The sequence below is a fragment of the Monodon monoceros genome, unplaced genomic scaffold (genome assembly GCF_005190385.1).
Source record: "Monodon monoceros isolate NGI ecotype Baffin Bay Population unplaced genomic scaffold, NGI_Narwhal_1 Super_Scaffold_1, whole genome shotgun sequence".
In the NCBI taxonomy this organism is placed as follows: Eukaryota; Metazoa; Chordata; class Mammalia; order Artiodactyla; family Monodontidae; genus Monodon; species Monodon monoceros.
Genome location: NW_021703765.1, coordinates 65977705 through 66002627, shown reverse-complemented (window position 1 = coordinate 66002627; position 24923 = coordinate 65977705). Strand labels below are relative to the sequence as shown.

General features: G+C 40.9%; 1 protein-coding gene across 5 annotated transcripts in view; it reads right to left on the bottom strand.

The window, feature by feature from the left end:
• Positions 1-24923, bottom strand: part of TTC28 (tetratricopeptide repeat domain 28) — a 579401-nt gene that overhangs the window by 131328 nt on the left and 423150 nt on the right. The window contains exon 1 of one of the 5 annotated variants that reach the window (XM_029219027.1): positions 15474-15563. The exons of the other annotated variants lie outside the window; for them this stretch is intronic. The gene's annotated coding sequence lies outside the window, so the exon portion shown is untranslated. Of the gene's footprint in view, positions 1-15473; positions 15564-24923 lie in introns of those variants that run through there. 5 annotated transcript variants of the gene reach the window in all.

The window sequence follows — 24923 nt, the reverse complement described above, 5'->3', positions numbered from 1 at the left end:
TTAGAACTCTTTGCTTTTATAAATAAGGTGGAGAGGGATGTACTGCTAGACTCTTAGGAAATGAGATCCAAAACTTCAAATGCTCCAATAAATCTCTTTCTGCACAAATTGTTAAAAACACTGAACAAATGTTTATAAAGTATTTGCACAAGGGAAGCTTTAATAACTAATAAGAGAGTTGAAGGTATGATATTCTATATCTTTCCTCCTATCTAGTACCACCATCAAGATGCCTACTCTGGCAGAAGCCCATCTCTCCGTCTGCATGGGTGATCAAAGAAGAAAACAACCCAGGAACACATTGCTATTTAGAACTGTAATGACACTGATTTGGTCAAAGCAGCTCTGGCTTTAATAGTTTGGATAAATCCTGAGGCTTATCAAGGCCTAACAACTTGCCCAGAGATAACCCCACAAACAGGATATGAGCAACCCTATGGCCCTCTGACTCCACAGCCTGAACTCTTAATCACTAGGCGGCATTGTCTCTCCTAAACACCAAAACATAACTCAATATGCAGGAAAGATCTGAGGTGGCTTCTATTCCATTAAAAGGAAATCAATATCGTTGAACTGAACTCAAAGATACGAACAAAAATAGAGGATAGTTCAAATGAACAAAGAATAACTATGACCACTACTTCTCAAAATACAGATACTTAAAAAGACAAACATAAGCATGAATCATGAGGCTGCGATGTTTCCTGTCTGTTAACTATTAGGATTATAGAACAACGGCTTTCGTCCTGAGTTTGGGGGGTGGGGTGGGGTGCAAAAGGGGATGGGGTGGAGTTGAGGGCACTGAGGGAGATGCAGTGTTAACCTGCTACTAAAACAAGCATATTTTAATTTTTTTCTTAGATTCCATATATATGTGTTAGCATACGGTATTTGTTTTTCTCTTTCTGACTTAACTTCACTCTGTATGACAGACTCTAGGTCCATCCACCTCACTACAAATAACTCAGTTTCGTTTCTTTTTATGGCTGAGTAATATTCCATCGTATATATGTGCCACATCTTCTTTATCCATTCATCTGTTGATGGACACTTAGGTTGCTTCCATGTCCTGGCTATTGTAAATAGCGGAGGAAGGGTAAGCTGTGACAAAGTGAGAGTGTGGCATGGACATATATACACTACCAAAGGTAAAATAGATAGCTAGTGGGAAGTAGCCACATAGCACAGGGAGATCAGCTAGGTGGTTTGTGACCACTTAGAGGGGTGGGATAGGAAGGGTGGGAGGGTGGGAGACGCAAGAGGGAAGAGATATGGGAACATATGTATATGTATAACTGATTCACTTTGTTATAAAGCAGAAACTAACACACCATTGTAAAGCAATTATACTCCAATAAAGATGTTAAAAATAAAATAAAATAAAATAAAAAATAAAACAAGCACGTTTAATGAATGCCTTCTGAGGGTCACACATATACAATCCACAGGCTCAAAAGGCCTGGTGCCAGGCCTTCAAGGAGCTCATAGCCTACATGGGAGGACAGACATGGAAAGAAATAAGAACACCATGCCATAATACAAGAAACACCAGAAAACAAAACATGGTTCTGTGAAATGAGCAACTGCCTCCAGGCCCCAGCCAGCTCCGTTTCTGTGGTACATTCACAAATCGAGGAGATGGTAAGGAGAATAAACCCACAATAACAAGGATAGGATGCCCTTAATCACTGCTCTTGTTCCAATTAGAGACATTTTAATCAGGACTTCTTTTAGGAACCATGAGCACCAGATGAACAATTTTAAAATATGAAACTGTCAAAAATTAAAGGGCTTTCTGTTGCAGGAAGGAGATTAAGGCAAGTAAGCTTGATATGAGGAAGGAAAATACTACAGAAACCTGTTTGCCCAGGCATTAAAAGCACCAGACTCTCACACTGCTTGGCCTCAAACCAGCTCTGTGATGTAAATCCCTCAACTCCTCTGAGCTGTGGTTTTGTTTTGCTTTCCTAACATTAAGGGGACTGGATTATACAATCACTACAGCCCCTCTCTAGCTCTAAAAATCTGGGATCTTAGTGTTCCAAGGAAAGCCTCTTTCCCCTCTCAGGTGCCATCTCCCCTGCAAGGTTCTCATTAGCTTCAGGCCTTGAGCCGAACCTCCTTTCTCTCCTCTCCTGACTTACCTCCCACACACGACCAGGATCATAGCACCAGCCGTAACCTCCCACCAGCCGTAATCTTAGAAGGATCTGCAGCATGGCAGCAGCTCCCATGCTAAGGAGGGTCGTCCTTCCCTGCACGGTGGCCCAGGGGAAGCTTTCTCATAAGCTTGAATCTGGGTGTAGTCCTGGCTTCTGGGTGATCTTAGACGTGTGAATTCCCCACCCACCAGGGCAAGAGGGTCTGCCCTGACTCTCTGCAGGGTTGTTAATGGGGGGCTGTTAATGGGGACAAAATGAAGTGATTCATAAAACACTGTACAAATACAGAGTATTACAATGATGACCATGATGACTGAATGCTCTGAATTCAGGGGCTCCTCCAGCCGGAAGTCTTGCCAGGACAGAACTGTGTGCTTTATTGCTCCCTGAGAGGAAACCTGATGGAAAACAGACACAGCCTTGAGGCTGATGTGCCTCTGAATCTCTCCCCAGAGCAGCTAGTGGCTCTAGAACTAATAAGGTCCCAGCGGATTCTTTCTCTAAAGAAGCTTTTAATGTTACTGTGAACTGACAGTAATACTGTCCACATCAATCCCATTATCATAGTCTCCAGAACATACCACATTAGAACTCTAACTATAGAACTTTTCTGTCACTTTTTTTCCCACTTAGGTCAACATTCATGCCATCCACTGTCCCATGTAGAGTTCTAAGAAGTTAAGATCTCTATCCTGTTAAAACTGACTTCTGGATTCCCCCAGAAGAGTTTTATGGGACTGTGCACATTTAATGTAGTTAAAGTACCCATGGGCCTGGACTTTCCAGAAATGGCCAATTTCATGCAATCTTCTTCTCAATAAAGGCAAAGATTAATTACATGTATAACTAAGTATAATTAATTTTTCTAACTCCTTTGGATATTTATTCATATAAATAAATTCATAAATCAGATTTAAATATTTTTTCAGATCAGATTCTTGAGTCTTGAATTTTTACTTGGAAAATATGATTACTGTAGATATTGTAAGCTCTGGGTTAACCTGCATGGTCAGAGAATATAAAGCTGTATTCAATTTTTAACTACAAAAGAAGAGGAGGAGAAGGAGGAGGAGGATAAAGAATATCAACAAACACCAAATACATTCATGCAAGCAAGAAGATGAAACTAACTCAGAGAGGTCCGACAGTGAGTAAGTTATAATGATGGAATTCAAACCCAAGTTTCATTCATTCAAGTTCACTCTGCTTCATTCACCACCTAAAATATCCCAGCGGGCACCCTGACTCCCTCCTTCCTGTCCATCCATTCGCTGTCCTTTTCTGTCCTCCTTCCCCAGCTTTATTTTCCTGCACAGTACTTATTTGTCTGTTTAAAAATATGTCTCCTGTACTAGAACGTAAGCTAAGCAGGGATTTTTTTGTTGTATTCACTGCTTTATCTCCAGTGCCTAGAACAGTGCTGGAGACATGGTGCTCACTAAATATTAAATAAACAAAAGAATAAAATATCCTAAGTGCATGTGTTTTTCATCACATCTCACTGGAGGGTATAGTAAGAAAGCAGACATGTACATACATACATACATATACATTCTACTTCATAATTCTGTCCATGATCTGGGTGGTATGGTCACAGAGTAAAGGTTCAAATTGGTTGTGGAGAAAACTCATCAATCTTTTTACCAAGAGAAAAGAGCAGCTGTGTCCTAGAAGTTGGAGGACACCCTTACATCTGTAGCAGCACATTCTTGCCCACACTACATTTATGTCCTTTGTTACAAGAATTAATATACAGTACTCTTTTCATGAAGAGTCCAAAAATTTGGTAAGATGATTTTTATCTTATTTTTCCATATGAAGAACAATTTAACGCCAAACACACCTCCCAGATCCTTCATACAGTTAATTCCACAACCACTAAACTTATTCTGACTCACCAACAAAAGCCACATCAACATGGGAGCAAGGGATTCATTTACTACACCAAAACAGTCCCTTCAGAACTTCTGAAGTAACTGCAATTTTTGGTCATTTAAATAATTTTGCATTTAATGTAGGCTCTATTTCTAGATCTTTTTGAAATAGTTGGAAGATATACCTAATAAAAATACATTTCAACAAAAAGGAATTAAGCAGATTATGGAGCTCTTGGGTCATCACCCTGGGAAGGTAAGACTTTAAAAAGGAAGTGATGCTTCCAAGGGAACATCATTAGGGCACATACCTACTTTATTCAGGCAAAATGAGTGTCCAATAAATGTTGATTCACCAATCATGTATACCTTTCACGTAAGAGATACCCTGAGATCTAAATCACATACCCAATATTCAGCAATGTGGCCTAGAATCAAGGGGTGAACCATGGGGGGAGGGAGATATGCTCTTCTTCCTGATACCTGTAAGCAGAACACTGCTGCGCAGACCCATTTGGTGTTTTTATAATTACCCAAATTCTCTTCTTTTGTCAAAATTCATTCTCAGTAACAGCTTGAGCAATGTAGCAATCGTGCTCTGAAATGACTTGTAAACCACAGACACAAATATTTGGGCCAAGAATGTGGAATCCATTGCTGTCACATTCCATTATTTCTGGTGGAGCAATTCACTAACATTTTGGAATCTAGATCATAAATTATGCAGAGCCTCAGCAAAAGAGCTGAGGACACAAACTGCTGTAATAAAATTCCTGTTACTGGAGCCATAAAAACAGAACAAAAGGAAGGCAAAGAAGAAAAATCAGGGTTGGACTTTTCTGACATTTCTTGTCCGCCATTGTTAATGCTTTCACAAAATGAAAATGTAACATTCGGGAAACCATCAGACAAGCCAAAAATGACATGATGGGCATACTGTCATTTATAAACACCACCACCACTATGAGATTCCCCAGAATAAAGTGAGCTTTGTGAAGAAAGTTTGAATATTGACATAAATTAAAGTGCTTAAACGTACAACAGAGCCATCTGTACATTTTTCATGATTCTCAAGAGGTGTGAAATATCCTTCAATCACAGCACCCAGGCAATGGTCGAATTTTCTGTTGAGATATACTATAAAATGTCAGAGGGAAAGAGCTCTGAATCGCCAGGTCATTTCTCCTCTCTGTGGAAACTGAGGTAATGGCAGAGCCAGAACTAAAACCCCATCTCTTGACTCCCAACCCACTGAGTTTCATCTTGCAGAATGATGCCTTAAGCATGGTAGGTGTTCAAAAATTATTTGACGGGCAGATGGATGAAAGAATGGGTGAATAGATGGGTAAATGGACGAATGAATGAAATAAAAAACCATCCTCTATGGGTCAATGTCAAAGAGAACATACCGTTGAAATACTTTAGAAATAAAATTAAGAACTGAAAAGCCAGTTGGATCATGCTTAGCAACCGTTCACAATGTGACTCCAAGAATTCTTTCTTTTCAAGTATAACTTGAGAGCACTGACATATGTATGTATGCATACATATGTATGTATATGTGTGTATACTCCAAAAGGAGTAATGAGCATGAGAAAAAACATAGGCAAACACGTTTCTTAAGCAGGACTGCTATTATTGGGCAATACTTAGTATGACTCCCTTCTTCAAGGTGCACCATAAATGAGGGAGAACAGAGGAGGTGAAGGGGGAAAGGTCCCAGCACAGATGGATGAAAAGTCAGGCATGTACTTTTTGAGCACAGTACTGTTTCTGCAATTATTACAAACATATTTAGAAGAAAACAAAATGCTTTTCAAGATAGAAGGTCTAAAATGTTAAAACAGGAAAAGGGGGCTCAGTACAAGTTAAAACCATATAAGGGAAGAAAGTTGTTTTTTCACCAGGATAGGAGGAAATTTTTCTTCTAGCAAATCCCAGAGCACAAAAGAAACTAGCTCCAATCATCTGTCTAGGTTAGGAATCTTCAAGTTTTCTACAAAGAAGAACTGCTTTAAATTTCCCCAGAGCCTTAACATCACTCAGAGGAGGAGGGAAAAGGAGTACAGAAGAAAGAAGGAAAACAGCCTAGTGGTGCCATTAGTGCCCTGAGGCGTGGGAAGTCTCAGCGCAATACCAGACACGATTTCTGAGCCTGTACTGTGTGCCAGGCACAGTACAAAGCGCTCACATACATCGTCTCGTTTAATCTTCACAAGAACTCTACCCCCACCCCCACCCTGGAGATTCTACTCTTAGCTCCATGTTTAAGATGAAGAAATTGAAGTCTGAAGAGCTTATATAACTTTCCCAAAGCCACACAGTTCATAAATGGCAGAGCTATGATTCAAACCCAGTCCGGTCTGACACCAAGGCTCAGGTTTTTCTGTCTCCTGGCTGCCACAGTCTCCCTCCCCTCTGAGAATCCCAGAAAGCCATGGCTTTACCAGGCTTAATACATGGTTTGGAAATCTACCAGGTATACCTTCAAGTTCTTTCAAGACTATGATCTGAGATTGCTGGTCAGAGTTTCAAAAATCTGGGTTTACCATTACAAAACAACTAGCAGTTGTTGTCTTTCTTTGGTAAAAACCTTCTGGAAAGCCAAAAATTGCTGTGCTATGGTCATTCCTTACCCAAGTCTGTATTTTAACATCCAGCTAATTTAGATGAGTGGAGACATCTGTAAGCTGATTTTAAAAGAGACAAATCTCTTTGGAGCATAAAAACAGCAGAACCATTTACTGAGTGCTTGCTATGTGCTAAGCATTGCTCATCAATTCACGCAGCATCAAAGACTAACAAGTAGAGCACTAAGCCCTAGGAATACAAATGCATCAGAGGGGGAGCCTGCAGCTTCTCCAGGGGCCCGCAGCTTGCGGGAAGCAGTGAGAAGTGCGCCCCCTGCTTGTCAGGCACAGAGCACTGCAAGGGTGCCAAAGAGCACCCACGTGGATCCTGGAAGCCTCCTTAGAGGCAGGGTCTCCTCACAACACCTCAGGATGGAACCTGAGGGTCAGAAAGTTTAAGTAATGCAAAGGGGCACAGCTCTGAGGTGGTCTGTGCTCAGGTTCGCCTCACTTCAGAGCCTTGCTCTTCGCATCACTTGCTGTGGCCTCGCAGGAAAATATGCTCCTTAAAGCTTCTGTCACAGGATTACCTTTATCTTACAGGGCAAACACTAAACAAAAACCTATACTAACTTCTAGGTTCTCAGTAGAGTCATATTGACATTACTCTTATTTAGTACCTAACAGTCATCAAAGCATTTTCATGTTCACATTCACATTTTGAGCCTAATAACCATCTTATAAAGAACAAAGATATTATATGGTGCTCTTCTTTGCATGTGAGAAAACTGAGGCCCAGGAAGGGGAAGCAACTTGCACAAGTTAAGGTTCAGAGCTCAGTCTGGGGCCCTTGAATGTCTAGCTCCCAGTCCAGCCAATCTCCAAGCCACAGAACCTTAGCTTATCATACCTGCTTGAGTTTTTCCTTTCTTGGTATCTCAAACTGCTTGCCTTACTCCAAAGATCAATGAACAGTGTGGCAGATTTAGAATCTGGGGTCAGATCTCTGTAGTCAATGTTTTGGTTTGGATGTTTTTTTAATGGGTCTCTTTCATTTGAAATGTTTCTTATCAGAAAAACGTCAGGCAGGGATATCGGAGAGTTTGTCAGCAAGAGATGAAAAGATCAGAAGTAGGAGTGATGTCACCAAGATGGCAGAGTAGGAAACCCCAGCCTCTGTCCCTCACAAAGATCAATAGAGAGCTATCCATGAACAAAAACAGCTCTGGGGGAGCTCTGGAGTCCACTTAAGAAATTTCAGCAACATACTGGAACAAAAAAATTTCAGAATAATCACACAAAAAGTGAAGGAAGAACAGCTTCGACTTGCCTGCATCATCCCATTCCCGAAGCCAGCATTGCTCAGTGCCAAAAGGGAACCCTCTAGCTAGCAAGAGTTCCTTTTGTTGAGAAAGGAACAGTGGAGTGAGCATCTAGCTTCCCCAGCACCACATGAAGGATCTGTTTCCATTTCACTCCACCCAGAGACCAGCAAAAGCTTAGATGTACAGAGAAGACTAGGAACAAGGAAGAAGAGCAGGGGCTACCAGTATCCACCATGCAGCAGGAGCATCTGCGCTTTCTAGTGACCTGCTCTGTAGACAACCCCAGCACTTTTACCACTGAAGAGACCAATGACCAGCGCAGCTGCCATGGACCACCTGTGGATTTCACTGGATGTCATCCCACAGGTATTCATGTTTGCTGATGCCAGCCACCTGAGTGCCTCTCTACTTCTTCATCAGAGCCCGGGAACTGCACAGGAAGCCAGCCCCGGCCTCTGCAGCTGTGCTAGTGCAAGAAGCCAGCCTAGACCCCTGAAGCTGACACCCACCACCGTGCACATGCTCAGGGCTAGCCCCTCCAGCCATCCATCTGCACACCCCCAACCCAACCCTCATCCACGGCCTCTACTGTTGTGCACACAACCAGAGGGAGGACTGTGCAGCCATGAGAGAACATGCCAAATTGTAAATGGATTAAAGTTTCCAATCAAAAGGCACAGACTGGTTGAATGGGTGAGAAAACAAGACCAACTCTATGCTGCCTACAAGAGACTCACTTTAGCTTTAAGGACACATACAGGCTTAAAGTGAAGGAATCAAAAAGATATTCCATGCAAATGGAAACCAAAAGAGAGAAATGGTAGCTTATATCAGACAAAACAGACTTTACATGAAAAACTGTAACAAGAGACAAAGAAGATCATTATTTAATGATAAAGGGGTCACTTCATCAAGAGGATGTAACAATTGTAAATATATATGCACTGAACATAGGAACACCTAAATATATTTAGCACATACTAACAGATCTGAAGACAATACAATAAAAGTAATGGACTTCAATACCCCACTGTCAACAATGGATAGGTCATCTAGACTAGAAATCAATAAGGAAACACTGGACTTAAATAACACTTTAGATCAAATGAACTTAACAGACATATATAGAACATTCCACCCAATAGCAGCAGAAAACACACTCTTTTCAAGCACACGTGGAACATTCTTCACAATAGATCATGTGTTAGGTCACAAAAAAAAGTCTCAGCAAATTTTAAAAGACTGAAATTATACCAAGAACCTTTTCTGACCACAACAGTAAGAAACTAGAAATCAATAACAGGAGGAAAACTAGAAAATACACAAATATGTAGAAATTAAAAAACACACTCCTGACCAACCAATTGGTCAAAGAGGAAACTAAAAGGGAAATCAAAAAATATATTGAAACAAATGAAAATGCAAACACAATATACCAAAACCTATAGAACACGGCAAAAGCAGTTCTAAGAGGGAAGTGATAGTGATAGCTTATCACTTTATAGTGATAAGCACCCACATTAAGAAAAAAGGAAGATCTCAAACAAACAAGCTAACTTTACACCTCAAGGAACTAGAACAACAAGAACAAATTAAGCCCAATGTGAAGAAGGAAGGAGATAGCAAAGATCAGAGTAAAAATAAATAGACAACAGAAAAACAACAGAAAAGATCAGTGAAACTAATAGTTGGTTTTCTGAAAATATAAAGAAAATTGACAAACTTTTAGCTAGATTTATCAAGGAAAAAAAAAGGAAGCAGATCCAGATAAATAAAACTGTAAATAAAAAGGAGACATCCTAACTGATATGACAGAAATACAAAGGATTTTAAGCAGTTACTATGAACAAATACCGTGAGACACTGATGAAATAAATCGAAGAAAACACAAATAAATGGAAAGATATCACATGCTCATGGGTTGGAAGAATTAATATTGTTAAAATGTCCATACTACCCAAAGCCATCTATAGAGTCAATGTAATCCCTATCAAAATTCAAATGGCATTCTTCACAGAAGTACAAAAAACAACACTAAAATTCATTTGGAACCACACACACACCAAAAAACCCAAATAGCAAAGAAATTTTGAGAAAGAACAAAGCTGGAGGCACCACATGGTCTGAGTGCAAACTATATTACAAAGCTATAGTAATCAAAACAGTATGGTACTGGCATAAAAAACAGACATATACACCAACAGAACAAAATCAAGAGCCACAAATTAAATCCACACATATATGGTCAACTAATATTTGACAAGGAAACCAAGAAAACTCAATGGGGAAATAATGACAGTCTCTTCAATAAATGGTGCTGGGAAAACTGGATATCTGCACATAGAAGAATAAAATTGGACTGCTATCTTACACTATTCACAACAAATTAAGTGGAAATGGATTAAGGATTTAAACATAAGAGCTAAAACCATAAAACTCCTAGAAGAAAACATAGAGAAAAAGCTCCTTGACATCAGTCTTGGCAATGATTTCTTGGATATGACACCAAAAGCATAAATAAGAAAAGCAAAAGCCAACAAGTGGTACTACCTCAACCTGAAAAGCTTATACACAGCAAATGAAATAATCAACAAAATGAAAAGGCAACCTAAGGAATGAGAGAAAATATCTGCAAACCATATATCTGACAAGAGGTTAATATCCACAATGTATAAGTAACTCATATAATTCAATAGCAAAGAAACAATCTGATTAAAAAATAATCAAGAGGGCCAATGCAGGGGTCACGGGTTCAAGCCCTGGTCCGGGAGGATCCCACATGCCACGAGCAGCTGGGCCTGTACACCACGGCTGCTGAGCCTGCACTCTGGAGCCCATGAGCCGCAGCTGCTGAGCCCGCATGCTACAATTGCTGAAGCCTGCACGCCTGGCACCGGTGCTCCGCAACAGGGGAGGCCAACGTGGTGAGAGGCCCACGCACCGCGGCAAGGAGTGGCCCCCGCTCACCGCAGCTGGAGAGGGCCCATGAGCAGCAACGAACACCCAACACAGACAAAAATAAATAAAATAAACTTATAAAAAAATAATAATCATCAAGAGGGTCTGAATGGACATTTTTCCAAAGATGACAATTAAATGGCCAACAAGTACATGAAAAGGTGTTCAACATCACTAATCATCAGGTAAATGCAAATCAAAACCACAATGAGGGGCTTCCCTGGTGGCGCAGTGGTTGAGAGTCCGCCTGCCGATGCAGGGGACATGGGCTCGTGCCCCGGTCCGGGAGGATCCCACATGCCGTGGAGCAGCTGGGCCCGTGAGCCATGGCCACTGAGCCTGCGCATCCGGAGCCTGTGCTCCGCAACGGGAGAGGCCACAGCAGTGAGAGGCCCGCGTACCACAAAAAAACAAAACCAAAAAAACACAATGAGATATCATTTCACACCTTAGTTAGAATGGCTACCATCAAAAGAACAAGAGAGGGCTTCCTTGGTGGCGCAGTGGTTGAGAGTCCGCCTGCCAATGCAGGGGACACAGGTTCGTGCCCTGGTCCGGGAAGATCCCACATGCCACGGAGCGGCTGGGCCCATGAGCCATGGCCACTGAGCCTGCGCTCTGCAATGGGAGAGGCCACAACAGTGAGAGGCCCGCGTACCGCAAAAAAAAAAAAAAAAAAAAAAAAAGAGAGATAACAAGTGTTGGTGAGGATGAGGAGAAAAGTGAACCCTGGTGCACTGTTGGTAGGAAGGCAAATTGGTGCAGGTACTATGGAAAACATATGGAGGTTCCTCAAAAATCAGAAGTAGAACTACCATACAATGCAGCAATCCCACTTCTGGGTATTTATCTGAAGATGAAATCACTATCTCAGAGAGGTATCTGCTCCCATGTTCATTGCAGCATTACAATAGCCAAGACAGGAAAACAACCTAAGTGTCCACCAGTGGATAAATGGGATTTTTAAAATGTGTTTTACATACATACAATGGAATGTTACTCAGCTATTAAAAAAAGAAGGAAATCCTGCCATTGTGACAACATGGATGGACCAGGAGGGCATTATGCCAAGTGAAATGTCGTACAGAAAAAGACAAATACTATATAATCTCACTAACAGGTACAGTCTAAACACTTGAGACTCACAGAAACAGCATACTGATGGCTACCAGTGGCAGAAGAGTGGGGGCCATGGGGAGATGTTGGTCAAAGGGTACATAACTTTAAGTTATAAGATGAATAAGTTCAGGAGATCTAATGCATGGCATGATGACTAAAGTTAAATACTGTATTGTATACTTGAAAATTGCTATGAGAGTAGGGCTTTAATGATCTCATTACAACAACAACAAAGCAGTGATTACGTGAGGTGGAGGGTGTGTTAACTAATCTTACTGGGGTAAAACATTTTGCAATATATATGTGTATCAAATAATCACACTGTACATCTTAAACCTACACAATGCTAAATATCAGTTATATCTCAATAAAGCTGGGGGAAAAGAGATGAAGAGATCAAATAACAACATGTATTGCTGGCCCCAGATAACCACCTTCAACTTTCAATAGATGAGAATATTCTGAAGGGTAAGAAATGCTACATATTTCAGTAGCATTTTCACCTTTCTCTTAGCATCTTCCCACACATGATATAAACTATGATGATGAAAAGAATGAAAACATTTTTGAGTGTTTACTATGTGTCAATCATTGTTCTAAGGGCTTTACACATATTAACTCACTCAATCCTCACAGCCATCTTGGGAGATTGGTGCTATAATTATGCCCATTTCACAGATGAAGAAACTGAGGCAGAGAGCAACTAAACACCTCGTCCAAGGTCACAAAGCCAGTAAGTGGCATAGGTGGCATCTCAAGCCAGGCCATCTGATTTCAGCAGTAAGGCTCTTTACAAGTACACCAGATATAGGGTGACTCTATATCCTATATCCTGCTGGTGCTTGGGACTGTCCCAGTGATAAATTCTATAGTCACCCTAGCTATACAACACTGTAAAAGCCATAACACTGGCAGTGAAGGGGAGCCATTTGTGAGTGGGGCTTCTTAGTGATCAAAATGGAGAGAAATCAGCTTATGAGCTGAGTGGTTTATATGTCACCAGGATAAAGAAAAAGAACAGTCCAACAGGATTCTTATGCAGAACGCCATAGCCCTGAAGGACAGAAGGGGAGTAGAGGAGAAAGATCATAGAAGTGTTCACCGAAAGATTTAGTGCATAGGTGCTTCTTATTCACTTTGTCACACACAAAGTAGTATGAGTTCTTCACTGCTGACAAAGAGAATGTCTTTCTCCATCAGGCATTTAAGAAGTACCAGGAGCTGTCAAGGCAGACATGCCAGCTCGCCGGATGGTGCCACGAACTGGAAAATACCATCTGTTTTGTTAAGGTTGACAGTCTGAAATTTCTGGTTAAACTCCAGATCTCCTTGTTGTGAAGGGCTTGATAACTTTTAGTCCATTACCTTCTGCTTACTGAGTCACAGAGCATATTATATCTCCCTCCAGAGCACTCCAACAGCTGGGCCATGTTATAAGCTGTCTTTGTCTTATTCGATATTAAATAACAGATTTGATAGGACCTTCCTTTTGAATCAGGGAAACTCAATTACAGAATTGCTGTTGTTTCAAATAAGTGGCCAACTCTGACATTCTGGCTCAAGAACACAAATCTGTTACTTTTTTGCCACTGGGGCTGTTCTGATGAGGGCTTGCTTTACAAGCGCATTGGACACATAACAACAAAGCATTTACTTCACTTTTTAATTGCTCTTGGAAACATTCTAAATGGCACCAATGCAATTTTTACTTGAAAATGAAAGTGTTTGCTTCCCAGAGTAACTTAACTCTTCAAAGGAGGGCAGAAAAGACCATTTTTTGAAATCCCTTGAAAACTGAGAGCCTGTCTGTACTCAGGAGCTAACAAAGCTGTTTGAAAGTCAAGTGGGGACAGGCTGAGTCAGCAAGACCAACTAAAAAGTCGCATTTCGGCTTTAATCCAATTCAACAAATGTATTTTCAGCTGTGTCAGAGACAGCCTTAAGAAGAATTTCTGGAACAACATGCTGAAAATTGTTCTCGATGAAAGCTACTTTTTGAAGGCACCATGAAATTACTAATTATGCTGAAGAGAGTCTTAAACATTTGAGCCTCTTGTGTATTTCATGCTGGGAAAGAGGGGTGAGTTCAGGTTGTGGTCTATGAGAAGCCACATGTCTGCCTGGCATCGGTCTGAAGGTGTGCCTGTGTGTGCCCAGCATGAAGTGGGGATGAGTGAATGAGTATGAAATGAAGCTGTGAGTGGACTTTCCTGGTGGCGCAGTGGTTAAGAATCCGCCTGCCAATGCAGGGGGCACAAGTTCGAGCCCTGGTCCAGGAAGATCCCACATGCCGTGGAGCAACTAAGCCTGTGCGCCACAACTACTGAGCCTGCGCTCTAGAGCCCACGAGCCACAACTAAGGAGCCCGTGCACCACAACTACTGAAGCCCGTGCGCCTAGAGCCCATGCTCCACAACAAGAGAAGCCACCGCAACGAGAAGCCTGCGCACCGCAACGAGAAGCCTGCACCCCGCAACTAAGAGTAGCCCCTGCTCGCCACAACTAGAGAAGGCCTGCGTGCAGCAATGAAGACCCAATGCAGCCATAAATAAATTAATTAATAAAAAAAAAGAAGCTGTGGAAAATGCTCATTTCCAGTTTTTTTCCAGTTACAATGTCAAACTGTCCTAGCCACTTCAAAATGCAAGAGCTTCAGCTCTTTCCTAAATAATTGTAGCCACTCTCTTTAGAGAGGCAGGCAGCATGACATAGTATAAGAACACAGACTTTAGATCCAGAGAGCTCTGGGCTCAAACCCCACACACTTGCTGTGGGACCTTTGACAAGTTAACCTCTCTGTTCTTTAGGTTATTTCTAAATGGGAATAATAAGCTCAATCTTTCTGAATTTTTAAATGAAACAATGAAACTGCAGAGGAAGCTACCCCAAGTATAGTGTTAGCACACTGGAGGCATTCCAAAAAGTGAAATGACTTTTATTATTATCATGACTTTTATGCCACTTCAAAGGTGTGTTGGAGAGATCACAAAGGCCTTTCATATATTCTCTAGGGAACCTGTAATTTGAATACGTAAAAAGTGAAACTAGTATCAGTTTCCTAAGACTAGATGATAAATGCAGAGGACAATAAACTGCTAAGCTTATGCACTTAAAAGAAGAGAGAGTGTGATATCTTAGTGATTTTCTTGTCCAGAAATAATAAATATTACGGTTCTTCAAACCTGCACAAAAGGCCTCATTTTAGCCATGCTTTGTAAACTTCTTAGATAAAGATCCAAAAAGGTTAATATATTATTTAGTTTGCCTGCTACTCAGACTGCCTCATTTAGCTACAGGGCAAAGAACTATGTAAAAGAAAGAGAACTATCGGCTCAATTCAGTATCCCTACTAGCTGTAAGGAGTAAAATTAAAATGGTGTCACAATACCTAATCACCGCCTGCTGGTTTAACTATTTCTCAAGCTGATTACATTTTTGGTTCATTTAAAAGCCTTTAGGACTCACATTCCAGCTTCCATATACATCGTTTTTCCATGAAACTCCAGTTGTTAGTTCCTCGCATTTCCCACAGGGCTTGGCTCTTGTCGCCCTTCGTCTACTCAAGATACATGTATGGCGTGGCCACTTATCAGCCACTAGGAAATAAGGCCACAAAAAAGCAAAGAAATATATACTGTCCATTCTTGGCATTTATGATCTAGTTGGTAAACAATTATGATACTTAATAAGTGCCATATACAAAATGTTAGGGAACACAGATGAACACTAAGTTTCCTAGAAGAGCCTGAGAAGCTTAAGAGTAATGTGACATTTGACTGAAGTATGGACAAATAAGCAAGACTTCAAAGTCTTCACAGAAGGAGAAAGATTACTCAGAGCAGAAGAAATGGCATGAGGAAAGGCATGGAGGAGTGACAGAGCGCAAAGGTTTGGAGAACAGTGAGAGTGAGGGGTGAGGGGGCAGAAAACGGCGTTAGTAACATAAATTGGGACCAGTTCCTTAGAGAAGTTTTCTGACACCCTCAATTAAAATTACACCCAATGTAATAATTTCTGAAATCACTAAGTACTTCTTCTCCTTTAAGCACTTAAATTTGTCTTCCACACAGCCACTGGCAATAGTTTTTGGCACATAGTAGGCGCTCAATAAATACTTTTTGAATGTTCAGCGTTGTTGAAAAATATATATGCCAGGTGTAAATGGAAAACCTCAGTTTTTTCCATCCTGTGTAGGGAAAAACCCGGTTCCTCCCTACTGTGTCCCCCCTCTGAGACTCCTTTACTACTCACACAGAACACTTCACTTCCAACACTTCTGGTTACCAAGTATGATGGGAGGGGGGGTTTCCCCACAACAACAAGAGAGTTTCAGACACCAGCTGGACGTCCTACAATTCGACTCAATTCTGACCCTGTCTACCCAGAGCTGGCATCAGATCCCACAGGTATGGGCTCAGTCTCATAAGACCAGCCCCCCACCCCTACTTCAGATGCCAGTCCCAAGCTCTGTGCTTCTGACCAACTGGTCATAGATTGGAGGTTCCCACAATCTCCTCCTCAGGTTTGATTAACTTGCTAGAGCAGCTCACAGAACTCAGGGAAACAGTTACTTACAAATACCAGTGTATTAAAGGACATGATAAAGGATATAGATGAACAGCCAGATGAAGAGATACATAGGGAGAGGCTTGGGAGGATCCTGAGTGCAGGAGCTTTTCCATAGGAGTCTCTGTGGCGTTGGGGTGCATCACGCTTCTGGTGTGGATGTGTTCCCCAACCTGAAAGCTCTTTGAACTCCCTACTATTGGGATTTTATAGGCTTCTTCATGGAGGCATGATCAATTATTAACTCCATTTCCAGCCCCTCTCCTATCTCTGGAGGATGGGGAGGGCAGGACTGAAAATTCCAAGCTTCTAATCATGGCTTGGTCTTTCTGCTCCCACATAGGAGCCCACAGAGAGTTGCCTCATTAGAACAAAAGATGCTCTTAGTGCTCTTATCCCTTAGGAAATTACAAGGGTTTTAGGCGTTCTGTGCCAGGAACTGGGGGCAGAGACCAATATACATATTTTCTATTGTCTCACACCAGGCCAAGGATTTTGGACTTCATCCTGAAGGTAATGGGGAACCACTGCAGGGTTTTAAGCATATAAATGATTGAGTATAGATAAGATTGAACACTTGGGGTTTTGAGAAGGTTACCTTGGAAGCCATGTGGAAAATAAACTGAAGGAGAAGCTGGGAGACCAGCTTGGCGGGATCTGTTGCAATGATCCAGGAAAGAGTTGATGGAAGGCTGAAAACACAGCTGGGCAGATACAACAGAACTTGTTTGGAGAGGCAGAATTCTCAGGACTTTTGACCAACTAGATCTGGGCTACGAGGGAAGGAGGCAGGGGTCCCAGGCTAACTTTGAGATTTCTAGGGGGGCACTGAGTTTGTGCTGCCATTCTCAGAAATAGGGAATACACAACATGAAAACACAGACTTAGAGAGAGGCCTATTTGGAGCAGATGGAGCTGTCTAGGAAGCAGGAATAGAAAGACATCAGAGATGGAAGTAAGGTCTGGGTTTGGGGAATTGGTGTATGGTGGTGAAAGCCATGGGCATGGATAGGATCAAGAAAGGCATACCATTCCAATTCTACTCCGCCCCCAGGATGCAATGTGTTTTTAAAAGTAAACCTTTAAAAAAAAAAAAAAAGTAAACCTTTAAGGGCTTCCCTGGTGGCGCAGTGGTTGAGAGTATGCCTGCCGATGCAGGGGACACGGGTTCGTGCCCCGGTCCGGGAAGATCCCACATGCTGCGGAGTGGCTGGGCCCGTGAGCCATGGCCACTGAGCCTGCGCGTCCGGAGCCTGTGCTCTGCAACGGGAAAGGCCACAACAGTGAGAGGCCCGCGTACCACAAAAAAAAAAAAAAAAAAAAAAGGAAACCTTTAATTAAAGTATAATATATAGTCAGAAAGGTATAAAATTTTAAGCATACAATTCAACAAATTTTCAAAAGTGAGCACAGCCATGTAACTACCACCCAGATCAAGAAGTAGAACATTATCAGAATCCCTGCAATGAATTTACCATCAGAGGCATTTACTCCCAATACTGTATTGGTGGCTTAGAGACCTGGAATCATCACCTGTAACAATAAGTTGTCTTTAAACAGAACTCACCATGAAGAACAACAGAGGTGATCTGAATGTCTAAGAGACCTGGTTCTAATGTTCTACTTTTTCCACTGTTATTTGATTTTCTCAAAAAATTAGTCAAAAGTAAATTCCTCCAGAGTCACCTCAAAACAGATGGTTTCCTTAAAGAATGAACATGAGACTAAAAGCACAGCCAAATGATTCCAGAAGAAAGATCCCCCCCCCCAAAGCTCATTGCAGTCACGTGGCATAGGTCCAATATGAAGTGTCCAGCACAGATGGCAGGACCCAGGGTCACATCTGCACCCACCATTGTTGGCAAAGCAAATGGCTACACAGGAGCTGCTACAGATGGAAAGACTTAGGGACGGGCAGGTGTGGGAAGTGCCAGTGCCAGGTATGGGTGGCAGGAGCCAAAGACTAACATCATTGCGAGGCTCCCCTGCTCACTGCATGGTGCCAGGCAGCACTGCTCACAAGAAACAGCCACACAAGAAGGGCTGAAGGTAGAGTGAATGCCAAAGTGGCAATACCCCCAGAAGGCCCACCTAAGTCTGGGAAAACAGAATGGTGTTCGGAAATCAACATTCTCCAAAGTGATCCCTCAAATGTTCCCTTCTGAAGTCCTAACAGAAGTGTTATCAATGCTCAGGACTGGGCTGCCTAATGGGACATGCCCCCATGGGGGCCTTTTGATTCATACACCTATTCAGCCTCACATGTTCATAATCATTTGTGTAAAGAAGAGAAAACCTCCAAGCACTAATTAGAAAGACAGAGCTGTTGTATTTTCCTCCTGATCACCTTATCTTCTTTATTCAGTTCTTGAAGACTCAGCTATTAAAAGAAATTAAGTAATTCATCAAGCCCATTTCAATTACCTGCTGCTGATAACATCAGATTACAATTAGCATCTACAAATGAACCAAGTGCCAACTGCCAAGCTGAAACATAAGCTAATTTACTGCTAGACTCTGCCTGCTGGAGACAGAACTCTGGGACCTGGCAGTAAGCATCCACTTCATTATTCCAACAACAGTTTTGCAGCCTCTCCTGCAACCATCCAAAGTGCAGCTCTGACCAAGATTTACTGCTCCGTCTGCTGCTGCTCACATGTTTACAGACGTGCTGTATCTGTAAGCAAATCACAGCTCCTTTTAAATAGCAATGTCTAGACAAGCAGGGTGACAAATCTTGACCTAAAGGAGAGAATAAATATTATTAATATTTATTAGGTACTGATAGGTGTGAGGCACAGCACAGGATGTGCATGTCACAACCGTAATGAGGGTCTGAATCATTTTCTGTGAGTCCTCTAGTGCTTGATCAGAAAAATCTCCTGCTTTGGTTGATGCTCTCCATTTTTCATTTCTCCTTTCAAACAGGGAAAGTACATTCTTGTTACTTTCTTTTAGATGTCTAGAAAAATCTGTTTCAAGCTCTGGGACACATTTTTCCCCTTTTCATGACCCGAACAGGAACTGCTTTGAAAGAAAAGCAGAGGTGTGTGGTTTGGCTTTCTGTATTGTGGACATTATTAGACTTTGACAATCTGTGTAGTCTCGTCTATGCTTCTCAAGCAGAAAAACTAACAGTTCAATAAATGTGTGGGGTTCAGAGGGGGCCTGTGGGCTGTCGTAGAAGACAGCACACAGACCAGGGTTTGGATCTTGCCTCCGCTGCTTATAAACTGTATGATTCTGGGCCAGTACCTTTACTTCTGTGCCTACCACATAGGTTTGTAATGGGGATGAAATGAAATAATGTATGCACAGTATCTAGCTCAGTGCAAGTAATCAACAGAAAATAGATTCTCTAGGAGAAGAAGAGAAAGGGCTGTTCCAAGGTGACAGGGCCTGTACTTTTCTGGGAGCACTGGCTGTCTTGTACATGGACACAAGCAGGGACCGCTGTTGCAAGGTGGCCTAGAGCCCTTCCAGTGGTGTTTCTTCTTTCTCATCTTTCCTGTATATGGAGGGTGGGGGTGGGTGCAGAAGAAACATCTTTGGCTTTTAGCCCTAGGCTGAGTGATCTCAGCACGGCTCCCACTGGAATCTACCATTCTAGTGGGAATGTTTCCTCATGGCAGGATCTGTGGACATGGAATCAGAGACCTGAAGTCTAGCCTCAACTCTGCCTCTACAACCCTGGGTGAGTTACAGACATTCATTAATCTCTGGATCCTCGTCAGTGAAAAGGAATAATAATAATTTAACTCATAGCATACTTGTTTGCTATTAAGAAAGGCAAACAAGTACTGTAAGACACAAATATAATGAAACTGCATTGCTGAAGCAAGAATTTCTATGTGAGGTCTCATGGACTCTTCAACATCTTGAATGGTTATTCTGAACATGGTTCCATAATCATACTGTGGATTTTCAAAGAAAAACACCTAATTAGTGTAAATTAAATACTACCTACAATTATTATTAACATTTTACTCGTAAAGCTAGACCTCTTCTCCACCTAAAGAAAAGCCAACATATAAAAATTGAAATGTGAAAAACAGGTAAAAGAGAGTGACTGCCATATTATAGAAAAGAAATTTATTATAAGATTTTTTCAGGATACTGTGTTTTACATGTGTTCACAGTATTTATTGAATATTTAAAAAGAAATTTATTATAAGAAATTTATTATAAGATTTTTTCAGGATACTGTGTTTTACATGTGTTCACAGTATTTATTGAATATTTAATTCATAAAATGTAATCAGGAATACTATATAATTAAGGTGCAATGTGTGTTTGTTATGTATACAACATCTAATATTGTTCCACCTTTCTTTGGGAATTCAAATTTTTCTGATTTAGATTGCTAGAATTTAATTTTTAAATATAATTTTTATAAAAGTTACTTAGGTGATATTTCTTAAATCCTAGAATTAGAACCGCTGAGAGTCACCATTTCTGGTGACTATCATTTTGCTGCACTATAAATAAGGGGAATGATGTATACCCACCAGAGTTGCTACCAAACGTTTACTTCAGCACATGACTACCAGGTTGGTTTGAAAACATGGAAAAGAAAAAGCCAAGCATCATTTTATGAGATCTTAATACATCTTTTATGCTACAGGTCTCTTGAAATTAAATGGGTCAAGATTTTTTTTAACCTACCTGGGCTGTGATTTTCTCATATTTAAAATTAATTAATACTCTTGACCTCATAGGTTTGTGGAGATGATTAAATACGAAAATGAATATAAATATGTGACACAGAGCAGGTCTCAATATATGCTTGTTAAATGAAAAGCCATAAGCTCCATGGGGATGGGAACTATGTCAGTTTTATTCATAAAATATAGCACAGTGCCTATCACATAACTAATGTTCAATAAATATTTGTTGAGCAAATGAATGATTAAGTGAACAAATGAATTAATGAACACTAGTCCCACACTGATATATTTAAAATACATAACCAACAAGGGCCTACTGTATAGAACAGGGAACTCTGCTAAATATTTTGTAATAACCTAAATGGGAAAAGAACTTGAAAAGGAATAGATACATGAATATGTATAACTGAATCACTTTGCTGTACACCTGAAACTAACACAACATTGTTAATCAACTATACTCCAATATAAAATAAAATAATTAAAAAAAACACTAGTCCCATTTCCCTTTCTTTCCCAAAAGAGCTACTTTGTAGACAGCAAATGTCTTTTTGACTAAAAAGGTACAGATATTTTAAAATTGTGAATTATTTTCCATAGATAGATTATTAGATATTTCACCCTAGGCCTTGGTGGGAGGCACTTTCCATCTCTCATGTTTGACCCAATACTAGAAACAGAACAGCTCTTACACTGCTGTACATGGGACGTGGCTCCTACAATGTGTTCAGTTTTGTATGTATTCTAGGGGCATGGTGGCAAGCTAAGTGGTCACCATCATCCAGAAAGAGAAAGAAGGAAAAGGAAGGGAAGGAGGGAGGGAGGAAGAAAGGGAAAGAGAGGGAGAAAGAAAGTGAGAGAGAGTGCAAGAGAGCAAGTAGGAAAGAAAGAAGGAGGGAGAGAGGGAGGGAAGGAAGAGGGGAAGGAAGGGAGGAAGGAAGGGAAGGAGGGAGGAAGGAAGGAAGCGGCTACCCTTCTAACTATCTCCCATCTCATTTTCCTAATTGCAGTTTATCTCAAAGTAAAATGAGAGGCATTTCTGCCTGCCTCCCCAGTGAATGAGAAGATCTGGGATGATCGGAGCGAGAGCACTTTAACTGAGGCTTTACTCTAGTGACCTACTTTGCAGCCTAACTGAGATTTGACTCCAAACTGCCTAAATTAGAACCATAAAGAAGGCTACCAAAAAAACAGAGGCTACAGAAATACTGTCATGCAACTACAGTTGTTTTGAGCATAAAAGATAAGATGGACATTTTCCAAGCCAAAATTTACATTAGCATTATTTTCACAAGTAAGACATGCTTAGAAAATGTCTAGGCTATTCTTTGTTGTTCATAAGAAATCTAAAGAGTCTAAATCATTTCTACTTGTTTTATTTTAAAGCATCTAAAAGGTGGATAGTAAATATTAGTATATGCTGACCACCAAAGGATAAAGATTTCTCATCATCTCTACCTTCTCTTTTTCTCCATCTCCATAAGTTCTATCCACTACCCCTCAGATGTGCACAGAAAGCTTCTAATGTCAAAAAACCTTCTTAGTGACTCAAATCTCATTCTCCCTGGCTTCTCTGATTTAAGTGATAAGCCCTCCACATCCTGAAGCTCTCTTCTTCCTGAACTCTACCTGGGTCACCTCCACCCTCTGTGATCCTGACTCAGTCTCCCTGACTGGCTTTCCTCCCTTATCTCATAGATGTCATTAGGATGATGCCATCTTAATACTTGTTTCCAATTCTATTTGCTCATGTTACATTGAGAGAAATACATACTGGGCATGTATAAAACAAACTTACCACGTTTGATAAAGAACTACTTTGGGGAAGTTCCTCCTCTCAGCTTTCCTGTTTCTTTCCAAAGGCACCACTGTTCTTCCAATCACTGGGGCACAACATCTTGGCATAAGCTTTGACTCATTCAATCTAACCATATAAACACTGAGTACTCACTGTGTCTAAGGGGTTACACTCAGAGACACAGAGACTGTGGAGTAGAATAGTGTTTATACTTCTACTGAGTTTTAATCCAGTGGAGGTAACTATACAAGTACACCAATAACCATATTTTATGATTGAATAGAAATAGAATAAGAGAAATTTAAAAAGTGGACACAGGACTCAGACAAGGTAAAGAACTTGTTATCAAGAGAGGCTTCAAGAAGTGAATAGTTAAAAAAAAAAGAAAAAGAAGTGAGTAGTACTTGGGATAATCCTAAAAAGATGGGTAAACTTTAGATAAGCAAGATAGGGACAGAGAAGTTCTTCTAAGTAGAAGAAATAGCTTGAGAAAATACATTAAAGCAAGAAGTATAGTCAGTGTGGCTAAATTAGGGAAGATGGAAAACACAGTTTTAGGTAAAGAGTATGTACAGAGGAGTAGTAGAATTAAAGAATGGAAATCGTGATAGTCCCCATTTTAAGGTACAGTTTAGGAAGGTCAGTCTACTATTGGTGTGTGGGATGGAGGAGACTTGGGAGGGAGGGAATGGTAGCAAGGAAAACCCAACTAGTTGGTTATTGCAACAGACTGGGCAACAAGGAAGGAGCAAGGGAAAGAAAAAACCTTAATGAGAATACTTACTTGACAACTGTTAGATTGAGTGTCAACTGAAAAAAAGGGGGATGGGGTAAGAAATCAATGATGACTTTAGATTTCTAAGTCAGGACTGTATAATGGGCTGAATGGTCCTCCCGCTCCCCGGTCCCCAGTCTCTGCACTCTAATCCCAGGAACCTGTGAATGTTACTTTACACGACAAAAGGGATTTTGGAGGTGTGATTAAACTGTGGATCTTGGGAAGATTATTCTGGATTACTCAAGTGGGCTTGATGTAATCACAACAGTCTTTTTTTTTTAAAAGAGGAATACAAGAGGAGTTAGGACAGAAGAGAAGGCAATGTGATGACTCAGAAGCAGAGATTGGAGTGATGCACTCTGGAGTTGGAGGAAGAGGCCACAAGCCAAGGAATACACACAGCCATTAGAAGCTGATTCTCCCCTAGAGCCAAGAAACCAGGCTTGTTGACATTGACCTTAGCCTGGTGAAATTGATTTCAGACTCCTGATCTCCAGAACTGTAAGAGAAAACATTTGTGTTATTTGAAGCCACTAAGTTCATGGCAATTTGTTACAGCAGCAATAGTGAATTAACAGAGATAACTACAAGAATGGGCCTGTCATCAACAGAATAAGGAAAGCTAGGAGAAGCAGTTAATTTAGGAAAAAGATATTTCACATTTGAACTCACAAACTTGGACTGATCAGCATGAAAATCAGAAGCACCTACTAGGCATATGAAAATGATCTCAGGCAGGAGGTCAGAGCTGGTGAATATAGATTTAGAAACAATGGACATTGAAGCAGTAGTTGAAGATATAGTGGTAAAAATGATAGAGAGATACAAAGAAAGAACGGGAAAGAATCAAGGAACAAAATACAAGAACTCCCACATTTAACAAGTGGCAATACAATGGAAAAGAGCCATTAAAAATAATGTAGGGAAACTGAGTAATGACACAGAGGGAAGCCTAAGAGGGAAGGCGGAATAAAAAAAGCAGGTGGCAGAAAAGCACATATGTTATGATCCAAGTTTTTTAAAAAGGAACAATCTGTACACACATGTGTATATTTACATATATGATTATACTACCATGTGTTTATGTGCATAGTAAAAAGGTCTGG